Below are 15,971 nucleotides of genomic sequence, written 5' to 3' on the forward strand. Positions count from 1 at the left end.
CCAAGTCCAGGTGCGCTGTGGTTTCGCTCCCGCTCCGGCAGCCCGCCTCCTCCCACCCCCGAGGCACACAAGCGCCAAGGTGGAGCAGCCGAGCCTGCCCTCGCCTCCCCTAAGCGGACCCCGATCTCCGCGGAGAAGGAAACGCCGGCTGCGGAGAGCAGCCCGGGCGAAGCCGGGCCCGGAGACGCGCAGCGGGTGGCGCTTGGCCGGGTTCCCAGCCGCTTCCTTACTTCCCCACCCCCACCTCCTCCTTTTCTCCGCACCCCCACCTCCTCCAGCCTCGCGGCGCTGCTCTAGCAGACAACAGCCGCGACACTCCCGAGGTTTCAGAGCGCGCCGAAGGTGGCAGCCTCGATCCATCCGTCCTAGCTTCGCAGGGGGATTAGCCGGCGTTTGTAGAGCGCATCGCGCAAAAGCACTTGAGGCGCTTGTTAGCGGGTGGAGGGAGCAGTCACCTCGGAGCAGGGAGCTCGAGGAGGCTTTTAGGGCTTGTGGATTTCACAAGTAGCGGCGGGGAAACTGTGGAGGAGCCGCTTCGCCCCTTTAGCGCAGCGCCAGCCTCGCTACCTTTTTATTTTTTAACCAGAAAGTGCCGCCGTGTCACTCCGGGCTTTAGCACCGGGGCAGCCCCAATCCTTGCAGGGATAAAGATGCTGCCGCCGTGTGCGCGCTTACCTGGGAGCAATCCCCTTTCTACACAGCGGGACTGACTTCCGAATTAACCTATCTGGCGGCTGGGGGAGGGTGTCTTTCTTGAGCCAGCGCGGGCGCATCCTGGCTTCTTAGTCAATGTCCTCTTTATTCCTAACGAGGCGGGGCGGGGGAGGTTGGGGACTCTCCCTGGGGAGACCGCAGCAGAAGGCGGGACGGCCGGAGCGTTGGCTGCGGCCCCAGGAGCACATCGCAGCTCGGTATCTCAGCCAAGGCAGGCAGCCGATGAGCCCGGCTGCAACCACCCTGCCGGTGCTCGTCGTTGCTGCTGCAGCCTTCCGCTCCTCCTTCCTTACCTCCTCCCCCCCCCGCGCCACCCCTCCCCCCAATCTGTGCAGACGCCTCCGCTTCGAGCCCCCCTCGCATTGCAGGGGATGATGGATCGTGCCTGGCGGGGGTGATTTGGTGTTGATCGCACATTATCACTGGCAGGTTGGACTGGTTGCTGATGGACGGCTTCTACTAGCGGCGCCTGCCCGTGCACACCCAAGGAGGGAGGGAGGGAGAGAGGGAAGGAGCGGCTCGCTCGCTAATCTGCCCTTAGCTTTCTCCTTCCTGCCTGCCTTCCTTCCCTCCCCAGCCAGCCAGCCAGCCAGCGCGCGGAGGGCATAGCACTGAGCATCTGTCAGAACATCTCGACGGGTGACACTTGCCTTCCGCCCACCAGCAGCCCCCCACGTTTTCGCCCCTGGCAGCTCCCGCGAAGGCGCCGCCGGAGGCTCGCGTCGCGATGCGCCCCACAAGGCGGGGGGGGAAAGGCTTTAAAAGCGCCGTGGGGCGAAGAGAGAGGCTTTCATCGCGCTTAATCCGTCCGCTGCCCGCCGCGTGCTCCGCAGCTCCGAAAGGGAACACGCGGAATGTTGACTCAGCTCAAATCGGGGAGTCTTCGTGGGGGAGCGGGGAGGAGAAAGGGCTCCACACGCACATCACACGATCTTGGCCCTGGCCTGAAGCCCGCACGCTGCCCGGCTGTCTGACTCGCCCCCTGCAGCGCTGGGTTTCGTAATGCCGAAGCACGAACGCCTTGGCTAACCTTGGCTTCCGCCAGCCGCGGCCCGGGAAGAGGCGCAGTTGAGTGCCTCACCCACGGAACAGGGCCCTAGCCACTGGAAAGGGAAGCCCGTGCCGCTTTCCCAAGGCCGCCCTTCCCCAAACCGGTTCGTCCGGGTCCCGTGTCTGGAAGGAAGCCTGTCTGTCAGGCCTGCTGGCATCGCTGAAATGGGGCAACGTGCTCGTCGAGCGTCAGCCCACAAACCGCAACCACCTCACGGGCAGCCCCACTGAACAATGGGACCGGCTTGGAATACTCCCCCCCCCCCGCACGAAAAAAGGTTGTGGATGATTGAAGCTTGGCGCTCAAGGGCTTAGCGCGTTTAAATGACACATTTCTAATTACAAGGGCGTAGCAAAAGAGCAAAAAATAGAAATCCTCTGGCACATAAGCAAACAAACAAAGGGAGGGAATGTTTACTGTGACCTGAGCTTTTACGGGCAAGGTCCCCCCCCCCTCCATGCTCCTCACGAGGACGCCCAGTTTCCTAGCAGGCGGCAGCGCCTTGTGCTTCGACCGGACCTCAAACACCCAGCTCAGGCAGCCTACGAAAGTCGCTTAGTTAAGTGGAGGCAGAGAAAGACGGGTTCTTGTGCCAGCGGCCGGTGGCCTTAGGCAACCCCCTCCCCATCCGTCCTCAGTACTTTCTGTGCAGTTTGGGGGTGATCACAACAGTGGCCTGTCTTGCAGGGTTGTTGTAAGGTCATGTGAATGGTGGGGGACCTGCGGCCCTCCAGACCTTGATGGGACTCCGGCTCACATCAGTCCCAAACAATGGTCAGGGGTCCTGGGAGCTGTAGCTCAGCAGCCCCCGAAGGGTGGCGGGTTCCTTATCCCTGAGGCATGAGAATCGCTCTGAACCCTAAGGCGCATGGTATGCGCTAAATGTGAGCATTTCGGCCACCAGCGGGACTCGTTTCTCCAACTTCGCGCGGAACTCAGAAAGGCGCAATCGGGGGCACTGTTTCTGGTCCCGACCTGGTGCTATTGGAATACAGTCCTATCAAAACCAGCGGCGCTGAACTTGCAAGTACACGTTCCCTGGACTTCAACTGTGTGTGTGTGTGTGTGTGTGTGTGTGTGTGAGAGAGAGAGAGAGAGAGAGATCGACCCTACTGCGCAAGCGCCATTCATTTCCATGGGAGTTCGCCCTGCAAAGCCCCCTGAAATGAATGGCGGTGGCAAGAGTCGTGCCTGGTGGATCGTTCCCTGAGCCATTGAGCAAGGTTAGTGGCCGCTGGAGACGCAGGGAGGGAGGGAGGCTGTCAGAAGCAGCCGGAGCCCACCCGGGCAGATTAACCCTTGGGCTGCTGAGTACCACCAGCCCATTCACCCGCTGCCTTTCTTCGGCTGCTTTGGAGAGAAGTCAGGCTAGGCGGCGAGGCTGGAGTTGCGGGCTGATGCAAAGGAAGGGGCTTGAGGAGCTGGGGAGGGGGAAGAGATCTCTTAGAGATCTCTGCTGGCTCCAGAGAGGGATGGCTGGTCGGGCAGGCGGCCTCCCCAGCTTTCTGGGGTTAACTCCTCCCCGCAGGTTCAGCTCGCCGAGGATTGTTTTCTGTTTGGAAATCGGAGAAGCGGGGAGGCTATTGACAGGGAAGCGAGCGCTCGCTTTCCCTCTGGAGAGCTCAACAGCTGCTCTCGGGCGGGCAGCGCCTTGAAATCTATTTAAAGAGAGGGAAAGGGGAGGAGAACAAAGCGGGGATGGATGGAGGGAAGGCGGGAGGGAGGGAGGGCGAGGAGGGAGGGAAGGAGGGAGGGAGGGAGGGGAGGAGGACAAGCCGAAGCCTCTGAGGGGGAGAGCGAGAGAGCGAGGAGACAACGGCGGAGCAGCCGCTTTGCAGCCGGCCTCAAGATCTCACATCTGTACACTCTCCGATCGATGGCAAGGAGGGATAATATTTGTCAGCTGCAGACCTCCCCCACCTTTTCCATCTAACCCAAGAAGGAAGGGAGCCGGAGGAGGCCGTCTGTCTAAGAGGCATTTCCTCTCGGTTCCAAAAACAAAACAAGAATTAGCCCGTGATAAAAGAGGAGAAAGGAACCCCGCAAGCGAGTAAAATCCGAGCACTGGGCTGTAAAATGGTCACCTCCTGCCTGATCCATGGTGTAGCTAAATGCAAAACCTTGGATTTAATCAGTATTGTCTGCCATTTTTTAGAGTGCTCCGATCGTCAACACTTGTAAATCCTATTGAGTTCAATGGAGAAGAACGTCCAAGCAGCAAGGGGCCTAAAGATCGTAGTAAGAATTGGGCTTTTACATAGCATATCCTTGACTTTGATCTCTTTCTGTGGGACTTGCTTCCAAGTCAGAGTGCTCAGGATAGAGTCTGAACATATCCCAATCCTAAACACAGTATTTGAGAGTTCGTTCTGTGAGAAACATCATGGAGCTTCTCCAAATATACGTTTAAGTGTGAAAGGCAAATCAGAACATGTCTGTTATTTCGACCTAAGTGATTTGTGGATCGCAAATCATAGTATGCACAATACTACATAAATTGATTAACGGTCTAATAGACCCCCTGCAAAAAACAACAACCAAAAACCTTCAGAGTCCTTTTGGCGAGGAACCTTAATCTGGGGCTGTCAAATGAGACGTGTAGTCTGATCTTGACTAGCACTGCAACCTTACCCTTGAGGCCCAGGGTTTTCCCATTTATTCATTTTTTCCAAGAGGGCACTAAATGCCGATTTAATGTTCTTACGGAGGAAATCTTTGCCAATGTGGGCTCTTTTGCAGAGGGTTTCTAACTGTGGGTTTGTCCTGAGTGTGGAAGCTTCACGGTGGTTTCAATAGGGCTAAGAAAAGCCGTGGCCTCCTAATTTAGGACACACACACACACACACACACACACACACACACACACACACACACACACTGCCCTACCCGCCTCGCTTGATGTCCTTGGACCGAAGCCGAACCGGCTGGATGCTGCGCCCAGAGACACAAACGAGGCGAGGAAATGCGTCTGATTCCAACGGGAATCTAAGTGTGGTTCCCTACTCTACATACGACGGGGCACCAGTAAAAGTCCCTCCAGTTTCCCAGGGACCTCGGCTTCACTGGGCTGTGTGGGTCGGAGCTGTCTTCCTCCCCACCCCCACCCCACCCTTGGCCTCCCAGCCAACGGTTCGCTCACACATGGTCCGCATTTTGCACAGAGGGAGCAGCGTGTTTCCTTTCCCTGCGCCACGATCTGCCGGAGGAAGGGAAGGAAGGAGGCTGCAGATCAGAAGAGGCCGAGGCCGAACTGCAGCCTCGGGGGCGTCGCGCACATGCAGAGCCACTCGACCGCGAGCAGAGGCCGGGGTCTCCCCTCCTCGAGCGCGGCCTTCCCCGGAGGCGCGACGCGCCAATGGGGCCTTGACGTGGCTGCCCCCAGAGCTAATCGGCTCTGGATCCTGCCTTCAAGCGGCCCTTTGTGCGTCGGCCCCTCCGAGGGAGAGGGTGGGAGGAGACCGGAGGCTCTTAGTGCTTCCCCGCCGCCTGCGCTGGGGGAGGGGAAAGCTCGCCCAGGGTCTTGTTTGGCCAAAAGAGAGATTTCCCGGCGGGATGGAAGGGGGAGGGGGCGCGGAGATCTCCAGGGGCTGTGAATGCCTTCCCCAAATCCCGCAGGACCCGGACCCGCAGCAAAGGCTGACATGCCATCTCCCGCAACCTCCAAATAAAAGTCTAACTTATTTGGAATTTACTTTGACATAAAAGAGCCCATACCTGAAGCACCACGATTTGGAAGTCAGTCCTACTGAAATGAACCCGACTCTTATTTTCAAGTCACCGCGCCGAGAAACTCAGTTTCAGGACAGAATATGGATTTAAGGTGTTTATGAGCTGCTGTACAAACAAGTTTCCTGACAGTGTCGATATATAGTCGTTGGCACCGCCTGTATCTTTCCCCATTTAATCCGGATTTACCCTGTCCAAGAAAAAAACCTAGTGAGGTCACATCCAGCACATGGCTTTCCCCAAACAGCCCTGGAAACTGTGATTTATCTCTCACACCATTATACTTGCCAGCACCCTTAAACTACAATTCCCAGGAGTCTTTGCAGAAAACCAGGGTGCTTTAAATGTCCTTTGAATGTATGACGTGGATGAGACTGGAGTTAAAATAACAGGAGAAGTGGCTGGTGTGGGTGGCGGCGGCGCCATGCTTATATACCAAGAGGGTTAGGCAAGGCTGCAGCTGTGGCTGCACAAGAGAAACTGGCACAGCCAACCTGGCACGGCCAACCTGGTGCGCTCACATAACCACAGCCTCACTATTGCTCAGCTCTGCTCCATCCCTGTAGGCAGCAGCAACACTCATTGAGGAGGATGGCAGGGCATTGCCACACCACACTGACCATTCCTGTGGGAATATAGGAAGCTACAAGACCATTGTTCCATGAACTGTCTACACTGGCTGGCAGTGGCTCTCTATGGCTTCAGGCAGGAGACATTCCTAGCCCTACCTGGATATGCCAAAGATTGAACCTAGGACCTTCAATTTGCAAAGCAGATGCTCCACCACTCTGCTGCCCCCCCTTCCCCTCTTGTTAAGGACCTATTTGCTACATCTGAATGGCCTGTTCACAACATTAAGCCCTCATCTGAAATCACCTTTCCCTCCATAGGGCCCCTGGAGCAAGATGGCATTGCTTCACATCAGAAACACTTTTTTTTATATATAAAAAAAGAATTTCTGAGGAAATGAGTGTAGGGATCTAAGCCCACAACAGAGAGTATAAAAGAGAAAAATCTTTGATGCAGATCCACCAACAAATTGCATAGAACGCTTAGTCTGAAAACTAATGAAGGTAACAAATCTAAGGCCTGTGGAAGTTATGGAGACTGGAGGTCTAGTTCACAAAGTAGCAGGTGAGGTTAGGTGATTACACTCTTCCTACAGTCTGTATTAATGCAGTGGGGGAATCCCCTCACTAAATGATCATCACTATCAAAAGCTCCTGGAGACAGAAAAGTAGACATTAGAGAAATGAGTTGTAGCCTAACTTCCATCATAAACTAGTTTCATTTCTACAGAATTGGGGTGGGGGAGAGTCATTCAGCCATGAGATCTTTCACATGCAGGCTGAAGTGCTACAGACCAGGAACCTCATATGCTCTTTGTGGGAATTCTTCCTTACAACAGCAATGCTGTTGCCATATTTTGAAGAGCAAAAAAGAGGGCACATTTGCCAACTTCTACTTTTAATTATAGATCGCCATGATGGCTCTCATTCGGCATACCCATGAAAAAAGAGGATGTGTCCTGGAAAAAGAGATGACAACCCTATAAGGTTCAGAGGGTAAGACTGTGACTGGAAGCATGTCTGCTGCTCCATCCCCAAACTGCTAATTCAGTCTCCACTCAGAACCGAGTCACAATTCCTTTAGAGCAGTGGTTTTCAACCAGTGTGCCATGGCAATCTGGGGTGCCTTGAATGATGGTCAGGCATGCTGTGGGCAACACTGGTCTCTGTCTCTCTTTCCTTCCTCCCTCCTCTGATGCCCTCTTGCATCTCTTGCATAGCTGTTTGTTGCAGCAGCCCTGGCTGCAAACTGCAGGCAAATTGTGCCTCTGGGGCTGGCCAGGGGGTGCTGGTTGCCAGGAGTTGATGCAGCCTCATAGTAAGCAAGCAAGCAAGAGGGTGAGGGAGCCCAGCCAGCCAGTCCACCAGCCCTTGCTGTTGAGAATGGACAGACAAGTCCCAGGCCCCTTTGGGGCAGTGTGAGGAGACACCTCTCTTTGGGCAGGGAGGGCAGCTCAGAGACCAGAGGACTCCCAAGGAGAGGGGAGAGGAGGCTGAGGGAACGAACACTGCACAAGAGAGGGTGTTTGAAAAAGGGTGAGAGGCTGCCAGCTCTGCAGGCAAGGGGTGACATAACTGGGCTCCTGAGCCCCACAGGGGTGCCACAGAAAGAACATACGGTAGTTGGTTAAGGGAGCCACGGGCTCAAAAAGGTTGAAAACATCTACTTTAGAGGATCTCTTAAGTGATGTCCATTAAAATAGCAGCATTTGCTTGAAACCACAGCTGGGTTGAAACACTCCAGGCAGGCTTAATTGGATAGGGCTTAAAACCAGGCATGACCAAACTTGGCACTCCAGCTGTTTTGGGACTACAATTCCCATCATCCTTACTATTGGTCCTCTTAGCTAGGGATGATGGGAGCTGCAGTCCCAAAACAGCTGGAGGGCCAAGTTTGGCCATGCCTGGCTTAAAACAAAGACAAAACTCAGAAGGAAATTCCAAATAAACACAGTCAGCGTTGCAACCTGAGCAAGAGAGGAAGAGGAAGAAATTGAGTGATTTGGTGTGAAAAGGTTAAATATTGCAAGAAAGTAGAGAGTTAAAGTTCGGAATGTCAGTTGGCTCAGTAATTTTATATGCCTTTTCATCGAGTAATTAATTAAAAGGTAATATATTTTCATAATATGAAAATCTCAAGATAAGTACCTCTTTTGAGATACTGAAATAGATACATAAATAAGTTATGGTGATGAAGAGGATAATAATAAAAAGCAAGTGCTTGACGTGTTTGACTTCATATGACGTTAGAAAGTCCCTGATACAGAGCTGGGAGGGCAGGAAGACAGTACACAAGTGGTCTTCCTCCTTCTTTCCCCCGCGTGTGTAGATCATATATTGTGAGCACAGGATACCCTGGGTCCACAGCCTCCCGTGTGTCTGTATTTGTTCTGGGAGCTGGTGCTGCTAGATGACAGTCCCAGCTTCATTTATGCTGCGTCTCCTTAACTAAAGCTTTCAGGGTCTCTTTGCCTGCATTCTCCCAACCCCTCCTTGCATTCCCGACTGGCCTTTTGCTGCGGGCAGGAAGCCTGCTATTTTGTGACCGCTGATTAGGCGGAGAGCAGCCCCGCCCCCACGCCATCCCTGTCCCCCCCTCTCTGCTCCTAGAGCTACGCTTCGAAGAAGAAGCCCCCTTGCACCAGCCGTTTCTCCCCTCTTGGCTCTTTAAAATAGAGAGGTTGTTGTATTCTCCCACACAGAAGCGTCACGAACAATGCTTACATTCAGCCCATACAGCTCCCTTCTGTGGGACCCTGGCAAGAGAAGAGCCATTCTTTAGAGTGCACGACAAAGAAACTGCAGCCCAACGGGGCTAAGGGAAGGCTTTGCAGAACCAGAGGCCGAGTTCTTCAAGCCACTGTCTCGGAAATAGGCCTCGCTGTGCAGACAATGGGCTCTGCCGGGGGAAAGAGGGCTCTTGAAATCACTTAAACCGGCCTGTCTGATGGGAATGTGTCTAACAGTGCGAGCGACGCTGACGACCACCGTTACAGCCCTATATGAAGCACATCCCTTTGGAGTGGCTGCGGTGATTGAGCCCTTGAAGCTCCGTGGGCCTTATTCCCAAGGAAGGTCTGGAGTGGCCAGACCTTCAAAATCTGCTTGTCGCCCATGTCATTGTGCAGTTAGTAAATAAGACTTGGGAGAAGTGGCCCCAAGTCACTTGTAGATCGTTAACATCACTTGGTTTAGTGGTTTGTTGATGGCAACGTCAGCCACTTGGGGCTTACCACGGATCACTCAGGCAGGGAGAAGGGAAGAGCAGAAGCGGGTTGAGATGGAGGGATTTTTCACAGCTGTTAAAGGCACATACACAGCCCACTTACTTCGGACTAGTTGAATCTGTTGCTTTAACACCATTCAGGTTAACAGAACTACGAATTTGGACAGATTCATGGAGGAGAAGGCTATCCATAGCTACTAGCTATCATGGCTGTGCTTCAGGCTCCCTGTCAGGCAGTAACGCTTCTGAATACCAGTTGCTGGAAACCACAGGAAGAGAGAGTGCCTTTGTGTTCTTGTCCTGTTCGCACACGCACTAGGAGAACAGGATGATGAGCTAGATGGACCATTGGCCTGATCCTGAAGACTCTTATTATGTTCTTAAATACTGAACACACTCTGTATATGACTGGGTCCTCAACAAATAGCCGCCTTCTTTCAGCAGACTTTATTAACTTTTTACTGAATGTTAACTCACAATTTAAAACTCAAACGGATATAAATGCGAAAAGAAACAGTTGCGCATCAGTCACGTGAGGTGGAGTGTGTGCCTGTTGGTAGTGGGACTGTACGTTCCAAAATCACCAGGAAATTTCTGTGTGGGCCAATCTTTTCTAGGTATTTCAGGAAACTTTCCACTGAGCTTTAGGTCTCCTGCACCAAATCAGTTTGCAACCAGCTTTTTTCATTTGGCTAGCTGGTCTGCTGTCCAGTATGGGCTGGGTGGAAGAAGAGAGTCTTGCATTTCCTAAGCAGCTGGTTTAGTTAGTAGTTTAAGTATCTTCATCTCAAAAGCAAGGAGCTCATCCATGGTCTCAAGTTGGGGAGGTCACTTGGCCCATCTCACTGTCCCATGTTCTTCGACCAAGGGCTCAGGGCCAAGGAACTGAGGGTCCCAGGGCAGGTCAAAGGTCTGGGCCTTTGGCTCTCTCCATTGAGGCAAAGGTCTGAAGACTTAACTCTTGTGCCACTGAATTGCAGCAGCAGTGCATTCCCTGGGGATGGCTTAAGAAATAAATAAATGGAAATGTCTGCAGGCTAGCAATGAAGCCAAGTTGTCTCTCCTCCACTCCTTGCGGCTATACTTTCCTTTTTTAAGGCTCTTCACTGGCTTGTGGACTTCTGGCCAAATTTACAAGCCAACTGACTCTTTCAGCACTGCCTGCCCCCTCCAGCAAATGTACTTCAGATGTCACTATAAGGGTGTCGTGTTTATAGTTCCAGCTAAACAGCCTGGGACTACCAACCTTGGTTTCCTGCTCCCCGTCATCAATGATGTATATAGGCAAACCACTGGAGGGGGATTACTTACTCCTTATCTCCTTTTAACAACCAGAGGGGTTAAAACAGTCATTTCCTTCCCCCACCCTCCGCCCCACGGAAAGCCTACGAATAAAGTGGAGATTCTCATCTGGGTTTACTGACTACGATTGAGCAACGGGGGCAGGGGGGGGGGTTTGAACGGGAGGGAGGAAGCGCCGTTGTAGATTAGCGCGAAGCATGTAGCTTAATTGGGTTTAAAAACCTCACTTCAATACTAAGTATTCACCTAAGGGTGGGTGTGCATGTGTGCGCGCGCGTGCAGGGCAGTGCAGGATCCACTCTTTGGCCGTCCTGTTTCAGCAAAACAGGGTGTTTAAAAGGTAGCTAATCCGCATGAAGTGGCCTTGAGCATGCGCCCCAAATTGCACGGGCGAGCAGAGCGCACGAAAGATTTCCAGCCAAAGAGGCAGCAGCTGTTAAATTTGTTGCGAGAAAAAACCTTTCGCCAGGCAGAGGTTGTTCTGTTTTGCTCTCCGCCTAAACAGAACCATGCACCGTTGAAGAAGCAATGCCTTCCTCTCCAGCGAGCGAGCGAGTGAGAGAGCCAGCTTTGCATCTCTCCCGCCCCTCCCCCCTTCTTAACCGGCTGGATTTGACCTTGGCGGCCTTGGTTGAGGCTGTTGTTTAGCTGAGGCTGCCGCTCAGGGAATATTTCACAGGGTGAGTCTCTCTCCTCCGCCGCCGCTCCTTTCAGCAACTGGTTTGCTCTTTGTATTGCTTTTACCTTTCGCAAGGAAGAACACCTCCCAGGATCTCCTTTCATCCTTGTTGCTGACATACGCTTCCTCTTCTTATCTGAAAGACCACCAAACCGAATCAACCCTATTGTAGGGGAACCGAAGAGGAAGATTTTGTTTGTTTGTGGACTTGGCACCGTTTATTTCCCTACTCATCCTCCTGATCCCAGGGCCACCTTTTCTCGCAAGGAAACCCCACCGGCCATACGGAAATCGTGGTTTGCATTGGCTTAGACATGCAAGCGTGCTCCACCGAGCCGGGTCGTCGATCGGGCTGCAGGACGGAAGGCGACAGCGCTGTGTGGCAGGAAATCATTTGATAGGCCAGGCCAGGGGAAACAGCAGCAGCTACGAGCCAGTTAAAAAACACAACCACGGGAAAAGCCCCGAACAAAACACAGCCTAGCGTTCTAAATCCAAGAGGCATCAGAAAGAGACCTTTATGAAACAATAGATGGGGGGAGGTGTGGTGTGTGTGTGTGTCCATGACGTGAGCCCTCTCTGCAATAACAGCAGATCGATGCCTGCTTTTTCACAAATGCACCCACGGACAGCATGTTCGATGGTTTTTATATACACAGGCGTCGGTAAAGCCGAGAATGTAAATAGTTGCCTACACGCTGAAATTTTAATGTAAAAGCAGAGCGCCGTATGTTTGGCAGCCTTTGGCTGCCGAGCCAAGAAAACAGACCGCAAAACTCGGGAGCGCGAGCGGATTTGCAGCGAAAGTTGACTCGCTACCAATCGCGATGCAAATCGGGGCTTTCGAGCAAGCAGAGGGGAGGATTTATTTATTTACATGTCCATACAGGCGCATGCATCCGTGCGCGCTGGGGCGCCCGACTGCACCGGGAAGACCACGGGGAATGGGTGGATTTACTGCAGCCCAGTGATCTAAGGTGAATGGCTGCGCACGGGAAGGGGAAAGAGGCTCCCGGGGCTGCGGCCCCAGCCTCGCGGGTGGCAGCTGCCGAGCTGCTGCAGAATTCCCCTCTTGCTTGCCTTGCCTGCTTCCTCCGCGTCGCGCCTGCGCGATGAGCTCCGGAGGAACGCCTGCTCAGGAAGCGTGCCCGGAGCCTTACCCGCCGCTGGAGCGGCCTCTCCGGCCTCTTGCTCCAGCAAGGCATAATGCCACATTAATATGAAACGGCTTGCTACACAGAAAGGCGTCGCTAATTAGGAAATTGATGGGAAGGGGGGCAGGGCGACAGGCTTTGTGAGCTGCCTGTCGGAAAAGCAGAACAGACCGGTCCCTTGTCCCGACGCTTCCCCAGCCCTGGAAACTTCTCCAGGCATCTTGGAGTAGCGGCCATCCGGACGTGCGGGAGAGAGACCAGTGGGCCAGTGTGGGTAGCCGCGCTCTGCCATTTGCCAGCCACACCCTCGATGCGTGGAAGGATTTGAAGCTCTGTAGGGAATGTTGCGCTTAGGTGAAATCCAAGGCCTACTTTTCTCTCTCGTGGTAAACCAGGAGTGGGAAACCTGTGGTCTTCTCAGAAGTTGCTGGACTACAACACCTATTGACTACTGACCTTGCTGGCTGGGGTGGATGGGCGTTGGAGTCCTTTCCATTAACATCTGGAGGGCCACAGGCCTGGGCCCTGCAGAATCCTGGTAGGGCTTAAGAGATTGAATGCTCCCGACATTTTAGGGTGAGCGGAGAGTTCCCAGCTCCTGCATGTAAAGGAAAATGGCTAGGTGAGAACCCTGATCTCTGACTCCGTTTTTCTATGTGGAGTGGACTCTGCAGGGATGTATCAATGGTGGCTGGTGCCCACCGGTAGGGTGGAAGGCAAGGAGGCCATCAGTAGGTGGAGCCAGAGCCAATAATTCTCAAAAGCAAAGATGGATGCATGGATGGGGCCAACTATTTCTTGGCTTGCCCCCATCCTCTTTCTGAGATCTACAAGGGTAAAACTGAGACTAAGGAGGAGGAAGCTGACAGCCAGAGTCAGCCCCTGGGCTAGTTATACACCAGAAGGCTGGCAGGTAGGAACTGGCTGAGAGCAGACTGAGGTTGGTGGGCACTGCCCTCTTCATAACTGGCCAAGCCAGCCTCCACTTAGTATTCTTGTTGCATGATATCTGCTTTGAGTAGGGGTTGGGTCAGATGACCTCCTGTTATTTTATGTGAGCCCCCACCAGACCTCAAGAGATGCAGCTCCGACACAGGTTCAGCACCTCAATGAGAACTGGGCCTAAGCCATTCCTCTTTAATAGGGTTCTGAGACCCTCTGCTCACTTTGATGGAATGTAGACATCTCCTTTGCTGAGTTTGCATCTCACTTCTTAGACCTCTTCAGATTCTTTGAAGCCCTCATTTTCTTGTCTACAGTTGACTCCTCCCTACAACCTCTACTTGAAAAACAAATATAGAAAAAGCGTTGGCATTTGAGAGATGATTTACTATGCAGTTCTCAAACTGTTGGACCAACTGTGCTCCCACTTTTGCTGACTTAATTGGACTGATTTCTGCAACTGTGGACTGGCCTAAGCAAAAATGTATCACATTTATATATTTGTAGATCTGTCGAAAATGAATGTCTACATTATGAATACATTTTGTTTTAATTATCAGAAGCTCCATGTCAATGAGAATGCATTTAGACAGGCAGTTCACTAACTACTTAGGGTGCTTGTGGGTTAGAAGGAAACTTTGAAACACTTCAGAACTAAACTTAAGGCAGCAATATGACCTTTCATAGATCCTTTACTCTGTCTTCATCATTATGAAACAATGGTGTTACCAGTGTGAGCATCTAAGAACTCCAGTTATGTATACTGGCAGCTGCCAGAATGCCTTTGGCTAAACTCTTGAGAAGGAAAGAACAAGAACAACAAAAGCAACTGGCTTAAAAATGTTTAGAAAACGATGACCTATCAAAAAATCTTCAATACAATATCCATCTGTATTAAATGTCCAGTCGTCAGTGGTTCACAGTGTGTCTAGTGAGATCACCTTTCCACATAGTATATTTAAATTTCTTTTCTGTAAAGGTTATATTTTTATTGATGTATGCAAAAATCAATAAATGTTATTTTAAAAAATAAAGATGATCCTGCATCTGTTATAATCTGAAAAAGGTACTCTGCAGCTTCCTGCTTTATTGGCACTAGTATTTCCCATTTGCCAAGTTGTTGTTTTATTCCTGCTGAACATTTGTTTCTGAAACTCAATAGATTCCTACCACATACAAGCCAAGTCCCTAAATGAGTACCAATGAACTTTTGTGGCTGGGCAGACATTTCCATAACTGTGACAACTAGAAGGGGAAATTGTAATCTACTTTGAAACTAATTTGTTCTAAATCTAGCATAGGATATGGGCCTCTACTAATGCTGATCTGGTGCCACTGAACTTCAGGGATGCTGGTCTGTTGATGTGTAAATAAGGGCTTGCATCCCATACATCAGGGGTGGAAAGCCCTTTTCTGTTGAAGACCACATTGGCTTGGGGGCAATCTGTTGAAGTCCACTTGCTTGAGGTGGGCGAGGCTGCAGCCAGTGATGGGCAGGCCCAAAATCAGAACCAAAGTGGAAGAGGCACCCCCTTCTCACCTTTTTTACCACCAACCTCGCTCTGTGCCACCCTCTCTCTGCCTTCCATTTCCCCTTCCTTGGCACCCTCATGAAATTAGTTGGCACTTGGGCTATAGGCTGTCCTCTTCTGCCATGGGTGAAAGTGCTACATGTAGGGGGTCCAACTGAAATGGGTAAAATCCATAAACCAGTGTTGTTGAAATTATCAAAGCACAAGGGTTTAACAATGAACTTAATTTGCATTATTTCAAAGGTCTTAAAAACAAGCTGAACTTTCTCTGAACTGTGGCTCTTTCAGTGGAAGTAAGTTCCATTCATCTATTTCTAAATTAATGTATTTATGATGGGACACCAGATTGTAAAGAAACTACTTACTTCAAAGCAGTTCTGTAGGTTTAAAAATTTAAGAGTAGTCTTGATTATGGATTGCAGACACAGCTATGCTTCCCCTGCTGCAGTGTTCTATTGCAGATGTCCAGAGAGGAGACAGATGCCCAGAAGGATATACATGGACAAGACAAAGATGGGAGAGAAGACAGGTTTTGAATACATGAGTAGTGGAATATTGTCATTTGAATGACAAAAGGAAGTACAGGAAATATGAGACTCTTGTAGCTCAAGAAGGCCTTGTGCAATTGAGTATCAAAGGAGGATATGGCTTCAGATAGTCATGCAGGGTATCAAATGAGATGAAGAGCCAAATTCTTTACCCATAATATTGCACAAAAATGACAAGGTTACCTGAATTTTAAGCCATACCAGCCAACCAGCCAGCCAGCCAGCCAGCCAGCCAGCCAGCCAGCCAACCATAATTACTGCTAGATGGTCCTGTTAGCATCACTGAGAAAAAACAGTAGGCATTATATACTGCCCCCCCCCCCCGGGGAGTGGTATTAATGGTACTTGGTGAGGATGCAGTTTAGATCAGGAAAACAGTGTAGGGGGGCAAAAGAACGTTCGTGCAGTGCTGCTGCTCTGGTCAAAACAGAAGCCCCTGTCAGTTAGGTTGCGATTCACTATCAGTTGAAATCTAAGGCCCCAAACTGAAGGGATCTAAAACATCCAATAATCAAGCCAGATTAAGAT

At 51.5% G+C, this 15,971-nt stretch overlaps 2 long non-coding RNA genes across 4 annotated transcripts in view; one reads left to right on the forward strand and one right to left on the reverse strand.

Moving 5' to 3' along the window:
* The first annotated feature begins 1,858 nt into the window (after window positions 1–1,858).
* Window positions 1,859–15,971, forward strand: part of LOC309530831 — a 73,445-nt gene continuing 59,332 nt past the window's right edge. Inside the window, exon 1 of the long non-coding RNA XR_014218923.1 lies at window positions 1,859–2,988. This is a non-coding gene — a long non-coding RNA (uncharacterized lncRNA). The remainder of the gene's footprint in view (window positions 2,989–15,971) is intronic.
* Window positions 5,263–15,971, reverse strand: part of LOC309530833 — a 57,470-nt gene continuing 46,761 nt past the window's right edge. The window contains exons 3-5 of one of the 3 annotated variants that reach the window (XR_014218928.1): window positions 15,261–15,347; window positions 11,333–11,403; window positions 5,263–5,681 (exon numbers count right to left, since the gene is read on the reverse strand). This is a non-coding gene — a long non-coding RNA (uncharacterized lncRNA). Of the gene's footprint in view, window positions 5,682–8,279; window positions 11,404–15,260; window positions 15,348–15,971 lie in introns of those variants that run through there. The other 2 variants (XR_014218927.1, XR_014218929.1) reach the window with 2 other exon arrangements.

This window comes from Podarcis vaucheri (genome assembly GCF_965113315.1).
Source record: "Podarcis vaucheri genome assembly, chromosome: 4".
NCBI lineage: Eukaryota > Metazoa > Chordata > Lepidosauria > Squamata > Lacertidae > Podarcis > Podarcis vaucheri.